This window comes from Sceloporus occidentalis, unplaced genomic scaffold (genome assembly GCF_023333645.1).
Source record: "Sceloporus occidentalis isolate IW3139 unplaced genomic scaffold, rSceOcc1.0.p SCAF_5, whole genome shotgun sequence".
NCBI classification, from domain to species: Eukaryota; Metazoa; Chordata; class Lepidosauria; order Squamata; family Phrynosomatidae; genus Sceloporus; species Sceloporus occidentalis.
The window spans coordinates 3634146-3645604 of NW_028316985.1; the positions used below are offsets into that span (position 1 = coordinate 3634146).

The window sequence follows — 11459 nt, forward strand, 5'->3', positions numbered from 1 at the left end:
AACAAAGACAATATATTGCTGGCAGGGTGTATGGGGTGCGGTGTAGACAGCACTGGGTGACACTTCAGAGAGGAGTGTCAGCCTGTCCTCTGGAGTGGAGTGTACCTTCACATGTCTCTGTGGGTAGACCAGGATTCCTGGAGACTGAAGGTATTGAGAAGGACCTACTCTACCTGCCCAGAGGTGGCAAGGAGATGAGCCAAGACACTGTTGGAATGCCATGGTGAACTCCTGAATATAGCAATAGCAAGTACATGTAATAGCCAGAAGAGTGCCTAGACTGCTTTGGGATTTGCACACAAGGCAGGTAGACCAGAACAATCTGGGAAACAGACAGCCAAAATTCAAAATCACCTCAATAGATTAGAAAGCTGGGCCAAAACCAACAAAATGAATTTCAACACAGAGAAATACACTTAGGCACAAAAAATAAAATGCATAGGTATAGGATGGGGGACACCTGGTTTAACAAGACTAAATGTGAAAGGAGTCCTAGTAGACCACAAAGGGCATCTAGTTTGACCCCCTGCCACACAGAACCACACGACCAAAGCGCTCCTGAAAGATACCCATCTAACATCTCTTTAAAGACCTCCAAAGAAGTCCACCACCCTCCAAGGCAGTCCATTCCACAGCCATACAGCTATTGCTATCAGGAAGATCTTCCTAACATTTTGGTGAATCTTGCAAGACATGCAAAACTATGTTAAGCGGAATGCTTTAAACAGAATAACAGATCAACAAAAAGAAATTTTAAATTCAAACATTTCATTCTTTAAAGTAGTTGAAACAATAAAAGAAGTGAAGATGGATAACCAGGCCCAGATGGCCTTTCAACAATATATTATAAAACTCTTCAGGATGAATTATGCCATCTTTTACATGCACTACTCAATGAAACAAAACAGAAAGGAATACAAGATTCTTGGACAAAAGCCAACATTGCACTCATACCAAAAACAGATAAAGACCCAACTCTTCCACAAAATTATAGACCCATATCTCTGTTAAATCTAGATTATATTTGCACAAATACTGGCAAAAAGGCTAAGGAAGATACTCCAGGGCATCACACAAGTGCCAGGAAGACATATGAAACAAAACATAATGGTTAATCTAATAGGAGCACTGGAGGAGCACCGGAACATCAACAGCGCCACAGCTGCGCAAGTGCACAGCTGCGAAGTTGGGACTGGGGTTTTGGTGTATTAGTAGTGAGCTACAGTAGCATGAGGAATGACTTTGTTTCTGGTCTTCCTCTGCTCTGGAATCATGATGCTATCTAGGGGAGATACATGTTATGTTGGGGATGCATTGAATGGGGATGTGTTTGATCATGGAGGTATTGATTTTGTTAACGGAGCTCCAATTGAAGTAGTGTGGGGCAGGGGGAGATATAGCGGTAGGAGCGTAGAACTACAATGTAAGGGAAGGCAGGATCAATGCTTAATATCTATCCCTCCTTCCATCCACCCTCCTAACTCAAAAGAACCGAGGGTCGATCCAACCGTACCACAAACCCTGTCTCTGCTCCTGTGCAATGCCAGGTCAGTTAGAAACAAGACCCACATTATTTACGATCTCCTCAAAGATATGAACTGTGACCTGGCTTGCATTACTGAGACCTGGCTGGGGACTGAAAGTAATGCAGTGTGGGCTCAGGCTCTCCCAGCCGGGTACACAGTCAAGGACCAGATCAGGTTAGGTGGGCAGGGGGGAGGTGTTGTCTTGGTCCATAAGCACACCCTCTCCTTAACCAGGAACCATATCCGGAAAACAGACTTCATTGAGTGTTTCTACCTGACCCTGCAGGCCAAGGACAGTCTAGGGATTCTGTTGGTCTACCGTCCACCCCGTGCGCTAACAGACTCCCTAGCCGAGCTGACTCAGCTGGTCTCGGAACTGGTGTTGGAGTCTCCCAGACTTCTTGTTCTGGGGGACCTCAACATTCCTTTTGAGGCCAGCTCACAAGAGTTAACAGGTGCGGCTCGGGAGTTCATGGCTACCATGACAGCCATGGGTCTGTCCCAATTGGTCTCAGGGCCTACGCATTGCGCTGGCAATGCACTTGATGTCGTCTTCAGTACAGATATGGACAATCTGTGGGCAGAGATCTGTAATACCTCTGCCCTATCATGGACAGATCACTTCCTGGTCGAGGTTCGACTCAAGGCTTCTACCCAAATCCCTCCCGGAGGTGGAGGACCTATTAAGATGGTCACCCCTCGAAGACTGATGGAACCCAAAAGGTTCCAAAAAGCCCTAGAATCGCCGTCAGATCCAACCATAAACCATATGGTTGGATCTGACGGCGATTCTGTTGATGCCCTGACTAACATCTGGGACAATGATCTCTCCAGGGCTATACACAGTATCACTCCTAAGCGTCCTTTTTGGCCTGCTTCCAATAAAAAACTATGGTATACGGAAGATCTTAGGAAAATGAAGCGGGCCACACAACGACTAGACCGCAGCTGGCGGAAACATCAGCACTTATCTGACAAGACACTCCTTGAGGCTCTTTTGGAGTCTTATGGAGTGGCAATAGGTGCAGCTAAAAATTCTTTTTATGCTGCACGTATTGCGTCTGCTGAGTCGCGTCCTGCAGAGCTGTTCAGGGTATGAGGGAGTTAACACAGCTACCCCCCGCCCTGAACCCTATCTTAGAACCAACTAAGGCCTGCTGTGACAAATTTAACAACTTCTTCGCAGATAAAATCTCTCGGATAAGGGCTGATCTCGACGCTGGCCTTTCTTCAGAATCTATGGGAGAGGCGTCCAGCGCGCCCGTGGACTTAATTAAACTGGATCATTTTGAGTTTGTAAGTACCGATGAAGTGGACAAGATTCTTGGAAGTGTTAGGAAGACAACATGCTCTCTTGATCCCTGTCCCTCATGGCTGACGGCCCAGGGTGGTATTGCGGTAACATCTATGCTACACCGCATAATTAACACATCCTTCAGGGAGGGGCAGTTTCCATTGAGTCTGAAATTGGCAATAGTCAGACCACTGATAAAAAAAACCTCCCTAGACCCCCTGATAAGAAATAATTACAGGCCAGTGTCATTGCTGCCATTTTTGGGTAAGGTGATCGAGAGAGCGGTTGCCTTCCAGCTCCAAGCAGTCTTGGATGAAACGGATTTCAAACTGGCTTTAGAGCGGATTATGGAGTTGAGACTGACATGATCGCCTTAGTCGATGATCTCCGTCTGGGCATTGACAGGGGAAGTGTGTCCTTGTAAATGCTCTTGGACATCTCAGCGGCTTTCGATACCTTTGACCATGGTATCCTTCTGGAACGTCTGAGGGAGTTGGGTATCGGGGGCACTGTGCTCCAGTGGCTCCATTCCTACCTCTCGGGCAGATTCCAGATGGTACAGCTGGGGGACATTTGCTCCTCTAAGAGGGAACTGACATCCGGTGTCCCTCAGGGAGCTATTTTGTCCCCCATGCTATTTAACATTTACATGAAACCTCTGGGAGAGATCATCCGGAGACACTGGGCACGGTGTTATCAGTACGCTGATGACACCCAGATATGTTTCTCTGTGTTGCTGACTGCTGCAGTGTCTAAGGATGGTGTCTCTCCTCTAAATGCCTGCTTAGAGTCAGTAATGGGCTGGATGAGGAAAAACAAACTCAGCTTGCATCCAGAGAAAATGGAAGTACTAGTGATAGGTTCCCCAGGATCGGGGAAGGAAATTTGTCCACCCGTCCTGAAGGGGGTCACACTTCCCCTGAAGGACTCAATTCGCAGTTTGGGAGTGCTTCTGGACTCGTCCCTGCAATTGTCATCTCAAGTTGATGCGACGGTCAGAAGCACTTGATAGATCGCAGTTGATACGACCCTACCTGGGCCAAAGGGACCTTGAAACGGTGGTACATGCTCTGGTAACCTCTTGTTTGGATTTCTGTAATGCGCTCTACATGGGGCAACCCTTGTACCAAACTCGGAAGCTTCAATTAGTACAAAACATGGCCGCCAGATTGGTCAGCGGTCGTTCCAGGTTTGACCACATAACACCAATCTTAAAAGATCTTCACTGGCTGCCTATTTGCTTCCGAGCACAATACAAGGTGTTGGTAATTACCTATAAAGCCCTACATGGCTTGGGCCAGAGTTACTTGAAGGCCCGCATCTCCCCATATAATCCGCCCCGCACTCTCAGAACAACCAGGAAGAACTTGCTCGAAGTCCCTGTTTCGAGATATGTTACTACTTCTCAGAGGGCCTTTTCAATAATGGCCCCCCAAGCATTGGAGTAGTCTTCCCGAGGAGCTCTGTCTCATTACCTCCCTTGAACTGTTTAAAAAGAGAATTAAAACCTTTCTCTTTAACCAAGCATTCACCCATGTTCACTGAAGTTATGTTCGATCCCCTTTCTCCCTCTCACTTACATACACCTATGAATTGGATTTTAATTGTATATTGTAATTAATGTAATGTGGTTTTAATTTTATCTTGTTTTAATAATTTTACTATGTACACCGCTTTGATCACTGCGGAAAAGTGGTATAGAAATATTATTATTATTATTATTAATAATAATAATAATAATAATAATAAAGTATTATGAGGAAAAAACTCAGGCAAAAAGACAGCACTGATATTCTTAGATGCTGAAAAGGCTTTCGATGCCGTAAACTGGGAATTTATGACAGAAGTAATGGAAAAGATGGATTTTGGTGAAGCGTTCATAAAGTGGATATTTATAAGATCCAAACAATACAAATTATAGTGAACAGGGAGAAATGCCAAATCACAAAAGGGACAAGACAAGGTTGCCCGCTGTCCCCTTTACTGTTTATCCTATCTCTAGAAGTGCTAAATAAACAGATAAGAGAAGAGATGCAAATCAAAAGAGCTACAATTAATGGTCTCAAATACAAAATAAGAGTACAGTGCGCCCACGTCATATGTGGACACACTATACGTGGTTTTCAGCATATGCTGAAAGCTGCATGGGAGCGCACAGGGCACAAGGGGTGGCACATCCCATTTAGAGTAATGGGGGGTGTCTGTGGTGCGCGCGTGCACTGCCGCATGCACAAGCCCCATTATTTTCAATGGGGCTCGAACGTACATGGGTTTTTTTATGCAGGGGGGGTCCAGAACGGATCCCCCACATAAAAAAGGGCGCACTGTATATGCAGACGATCTGGCGATCAACCTCTTCCGATATTTAAAGGTGACTGTATCATGTCACATCTCAGTCTTCTCCAAGATAAATATACCCAGCTCCCTAAATCATTCCTCACAAGGCTTGGTTTCCAGACCTTTGTTGGTTACTCCTGCAATGGATCTCTTGTCTTTGAGGAGTTGGTGACCATTGTGCATTAAAACAGAAAACCCAAGTGAGGACTGAAAATCCCATCAATACCCAGTGATTCCCAAACTCTGGTCCTCCAGATACTTCAGCTCCCAGAAGCCACAGCCATTTTCGCCAATAGTCTGGGAGCTGAAATCCGAAACCCCTGGAAGGCCAGAGTTTGGGAATCACTGCTCTAACCACTATAGTACATTGCTTCAACCACCACCCACCATTCACAGCACAAGTCCTTCACTGGTCCCTTCTAATGCCTTCTTGGAATGAACTTCCAATTCTTTCCTGGCCATCAGCAGCTGGGCAAAGCAGGTGCAAGACTTAAAGCCATATATGTGATAGATTTCAACCTTTCTTCAAAATGAGAGTGTTTAAAGCAGGGGTCATGTTGGCTACGAAGGTTGCAACAAGCATTTGGCTTCTGCAAGAGGTTGCACATATATGTCCAGCGTTTACTCTGGAGATCCTCATGGCTTTACATCTGGGGTCAGTCTCAATTCCTCGCGGAGACTTTTGGGGCCCTTTCACACAGTGCAATTATAGCATCGTGATTCCACTTTAACCAGCCTGGCAGAAGCTACTATGCTAGAATCCTGGGATTTGCAGTGCTGGGAGGGGCATTTTGAATTCTCACCCAGAGAGCTTTAATGTCTCCTCAAACTATGAATCCCAAGACTGGCTAGGATAGAGTCATGGTCATTAAAGTGGAATCACACTACTTTAACTGCATACCCTCCAACATTTCACAGGTGAAAACTGGAACATATATGTCCCAGAGTGTAGTCAAGATGACAAATGTTATTAATGAGGAAAAACACACAAGGTATGAAACCCACTGGGTGACCTTGGGCAAGAAGTCACACTCTCTCAGCCTCAGAGGATGGCAATGGCAAACCCCCTCTGAATAAATTTGCCAAGAAAATCCCATGATAGGTTTGCCTTAGGGTTGCCATAAGTTGGAAATGACTTGAAAACAACAACAACAACAACAACAACAACAAGGGACAATACAGCAGTTTGCTTTTGCTTGCTCCTATTGGGAAGGGCACAAGTCTGCCCTTAACTGTCCTCTCCCCTCTCTGCTGAGTTGAATACAAAATGCTTTTGCACAGTGAACTTAGTTTACAGTAATTGAAGCATGCTGAAAAACTGGGACATGAGAGAATTAAACAGGACGGTTTGCTGACAAATCTGAATAGTTAGAACCCTAGAGTTGGGGATAAGCTACTTCTGTGTCCCAGAATCATATTTATTAAATATGACTTCCTTTTTGGGTTGAGAAACAGAGAAAAAAAATTGGAGAATGGTCCTACATCTAGTAACTGCCGACAGGTTCAAGTTGGCAAAAAACTGGAAATTAGAGAAAATACCTACCATGGAAAAATGGTTACAGAAGGTAATGGAACTAAAAGTGATGGACAAATTAACAGTTTGGATTAATAAAAAAATCAACAAAAGAATCAGAGAAGGAATGGAATCCCATGGTAAAATATCTGAATAGGGTTTGGGATATAAAGAAAACACTGCTATAGATCATGGAAAGACAGGTGTAAATATGAAATATTTAGGCCAAAGAGGAACAAAGCTGAGCGAAGGGTAAATCAACAAAGGAGTTTATCACACAGAGGGCGAACTGGTAAAACCCTGTGCAGAAACGGGATTTTAAACTCTGGGTGCTGTTTGTCAGGTGTGTCGGCGTGAAAGAGAATAAGGTGAAAATAATTCAAACAGAAAGCGCCTTTGTACTTTTGGAATTTAGCAAAAGTAAAAAGGAGCTGGTTTTGATGACTTTGCGTTCGGGTTATTTTCGCATTATTTCTCTTTTGTGCAAATGGCATCTGAAAAACATCCTGCAAATGCGTTTTTCTCCAGTTTCTATTCGAGTTAACCCCGAACATCATCTGAAATGCGGGTTGTTTTTAGTTTAGATTTAGTTTCTGCATGGGATTTGTCCTGTGTGATAAACTCCAAAGAGATGTTACCATTTAAGAATGAATGAATATATATATATATATATATATATATATATATATGAAAATGATGTTAGATATCCATGTGTAAACAATAGTAACTATCAATAATATGGGAATTTAAGGGAAAAGAAAAAAGAACTTTATACTTTGGTTGAAAATTAGATTGTATGATGTAACTACGGAATACTATGAATTAGATAGATTATGCATGTATTATTTTTGCTTTTCAAATTAATAAAGAATATATTCTGCCATGCAAGAATTCAGGCCATCCTGACTCCTCCAAAATCTCCAAAGAAGGAGACTCTATCACCCTCCAAGGCAGAATATTTCACCGTCAAACATCTCTTATGGTCAGAAGGTTCTTCCTAATGTTGAGGTGGAATCTCTTTTTCCTGTAGTTTGAAGGATATGTTGCTCTGCACAGTTATAACACGGTGATTCTACTTTAACTGCCAGGACCACATCCTAGGGAATCCTGGGATTTGCAGTTCAGGGAGGGGCATTTAGAAAGCCAGAAAGCTCTGGTGTTTTCCCAAACTACAAATCCCAGGACCCCAAAGGATGTTGCTGTAGAAGTTGAACTGCCACATCTCAATCTTGATGAGCATTGCTATCCTGAGAGAGGGTCATGACCCTGTGGTTTTGCCAGCGGGATTGCTACAGTTGCTGTGGAAGTTAAAAGCGGAATCATAGGGCTGTAGCTGTGTAGTGTGAGAGGGGCCACTTGCAGAGAATTTATCAAGAAACCCAAGGATGGAAAAGTAAGATGTACTGGGGCTTGAACTCTATGTCTTTGCATCCCATAGAACTCAAGAAAGAGAGGGATGCATCAGCCACTTGTTTGTCCTGAGTGAGGAGGGGAGACAATAAGACCTAAAATTCATGCATTGGCAGACGAGCTCAAAGGTGAGTCCAGTGGAAAGGGAAGCATGTTTGTTGTGTTGCAGATGGAGACTGCACACTGAGCTTTGCACACTTGACGTCTGTGGATTAAATGGATTAAATGAATCTTGGCTATTATATTTGAAAGTGTGAAAGAAAAAAGAAAAACAGCTGCAATCAGTTTGTAAGCAGCTGCAAAAAGGTGCTTCCATGGGAAGAGGTGCCATCAAACTCAATGGGAATTACTTCTCAGTAAGTGCAATCCTAATGAGGTCAATGCAAGAAGAAGACCCCTTCATGTTCAGTTTTTTTGTGAGTTTTTCGGGCGATGTCACCATGCTCTGGAAGAAATTATTTCTGATGTTTTGTCTGCATCTGTGGTTGGCATATTCAGAAAATTCATTTTTAATAGGATTTACCTCTAAGGGCCATCATGGTGTAGTGGTTTGAGCGTTGGACTATGAATTTGGAGACCAGAGTTTGATTCTCTGCTCAGCCATGGAGGCCTTCTGGGTGATTTTGGGTGAGTCACATACTTTCAGCCCCAGAAAACCCAGTGAGAGATTTGTCTCAGGGTTGCCATAAGTTGGAAACAACTTGAAGGAACACAAAAACACCCGTCTAAAAAGGTGAATCTATGACCACTGGAAAAGCAGGGCATAAAATGCTTAAACCAACAAGGGCCCATTGACTGCACATATTGTGAGAAGTAAACCCATAGAGTTCAATGGGGCTTGCATGCAGGAAACGGTATAAAATATCCACAGATTCTGCATCCACAGATTCAACCATCCTCAGCTTCAAAAGATATTTGTTAAAAATCCAAAAAGCAAAGCTTAATTTTACCATTTTATGTAAAGGATACCATTTTACTTGGTTGTTGTTAGCTGTCCTTGTGTTGACCCTGGATCATGGCAACCCTGTGGATGAGACATCTCCGAGATCACCTGTCCTCCACTGCTTTGCTCATGTCCTGTAAATTCATGTTCATGACCTCTCTGGTTGGGTCTCTCCATCTAGCGTTGGCCTTCCTCATTTGTGTCTGACCTCTAGCTTTCCTATCATTATTGTCTTTTCTAGTGAGTCATTCCCTCTTATGATATGGCCAAATTATGTCTCAACTTGGTCATCTTGGCTTCCAAGGAGAGTTCAGGTCCAATCTGTTCTAGGGCCCATTTATTTGTCTTTTTGGCCATCCATGGTATCCTCAGCACTCTTCCCCAGCACCACATCTCAAATGAATGTATTGTCTTCATACTGTATTAGCTTTCTTCACTGTCCAAGTCTCACATGCATACATGGTGATGAGGAATACAGTGGTTTGTACGATTCTAACTTCAGTGCTTATTTGTATATCTCTGCTCCTTAGGCTCTTGCCTAGTTCCTTCATGGATGCCCTCCCCATTCTAGTCTTCTGATTTCTTGACTGCAGTTTCTGTTCTGATCAATGTTTGATCCAAGGTACAGGAACTCTTTCACTATTTCGATTTCCTCATTGTCTAGGTTAAATTTATGTAGCTCCTCTGTGGTCATGATTTGTGTTTTCTTTATGTTCAGTAGTAAGCCTGCCTTTGTACTTTCTTCTTTGACCTTCCTTAGTAGTTGTTCCAATTCTATGATGTTTTCTGCTAGTAGCATGGTAACTGTCTTCAAATCAACTTTGACCCATAGTGACCCTATGAATGAGAGACCTCCAAGATACCTTATCCTCAGCTGCCCTGCTCAGCTCTTGCAGATTCATGGCCATAGCTTCTCATGGTTATGGCTTTGTTGGCTATGGAGGTTGCAACAAGCATTAGGATTCTGCAGGGGGTTGCACATACATGTCTAGCATCTACTCTGTAGGTCTTTATCCATCTGGAGTCTATCCATCTGGAAAGACTTCCTCTTTTCCTATTGTCCTCAACTTTATGAAGCATAATAATCTTTTCTAGTGAGTCCTTTCTTCTCATGATATAGCCAAAATACAAAAACATCAGTTTAGTCATCATTGCTTCTTTGCACACTGTCACCAACAATTTTGCGGAAGAGCACTATTAATTGTATGGAGTTTAACAAAACGTGTTACATTTTGGCAAGCTTTTAGTGGTCTTCATAAATGTCTCCCCTGACGCTGCCATTCACCATTCTTTTTCTATGTTTCCTCCCTTAGCAACCCATTGATATTGTTGGAGGCACTTCAGTCCCTGGAGTGCCATTTCACCTGGAGCTTTGCGTTTGAAGAACATGTGGATGTGGATCTCATGCTGAAGTATCTGACTCTCTGGGAGAAACACACGCAATACAACAATCGTGGCATCTACATGGCCATGAGGACCTTCCTCTACAACCAGCAAAAATGCTACGCTGAGGCTCTGAGAACTATCAAAGAAGCAGAGGACGTCATCAGGACCGACCATCCAACCAACTTCTACCACCAGTTCCTTGTGGCTTATGGGAATTATGCCTGGATTTACTATCACTTGACCAATTATAGCATGGTAAAGTTCTGCCTTGAACAGATAAACAAATTCTGCCTCTCTCTGCTCAGTCCTTATCTGTACACAGTGGACATCCCAGAAGTTGAAGCCCAGAAAGGGTGGTCTCTCCTGGTCGGGGGCTTCCGAAATGGAAGCAAAGCTAAGAATTGCTTCCTCCGGGCTCTGAGAAAGAATGCCTTCTGTCTGGAATACCAGGCAGGTCTGGCGGTGTCTGCTTTTGCCTGCTGGACTAGCTCTCAAAATGCTCAGGACGAGAGAGTGGCGAAGGCATGGCTGGAAATGATGCTTCCTCTGGACCCTCACAACTATGAGGTCAAAGTGTATTTAGCCAGTATGCTTCTGCACAAAGATAACATGAGAGTCAAGTATCTCTTGGATAATGTGGTGGAGCATAATAGTCTCAACCCTGAAGTCCTGAGAATGGCTGCCCACTTGTATTGGCGGCAATCCTTGCCATCCACTGCCATTTCCATTTTGAAGCAAGCCTTAGCTCAGGATCCCACCTACCCTATGCTTCACTACGACCTTGGCCTCCTCTACAAGCACCAGATGGAGACGGCTCCAATCCCAAGAGAGAACAAAAGCATTGTCATCTGCTATAGCGAATTTCCAACAGGCTATAGAACTAGACCCTCTTTTTATAGATCCCAAGTTAGAGCTGGCTAAACTCTATGGAGCAGAATCTCCCTCATTTGAGGAAGAGGTTTATCTAAACCTGCTGGACCAGGTGCCCCATTTTACCAAGTGTTGCCAGCAAACCTTCTAACTCCAATGGGGGGATTGCCACCTCCGCGA

The 11459-nt window shown here is 43.8% G+C and overlaps 1 pseudogene; it reads left to right on the plus strand.

Moving 5' to 3' along the window:
• The first annotated feature begins 1107 nt into the window (after positions 1-1107).
• Positions 1108-11430, plus strand: LOC149311577 (antiviral innate immune response effector IFIT1-like; annotated as a pseudogene).
• The last annotated feature ends 29 nt before the right edge of the window (positions 11431-11459 follow it).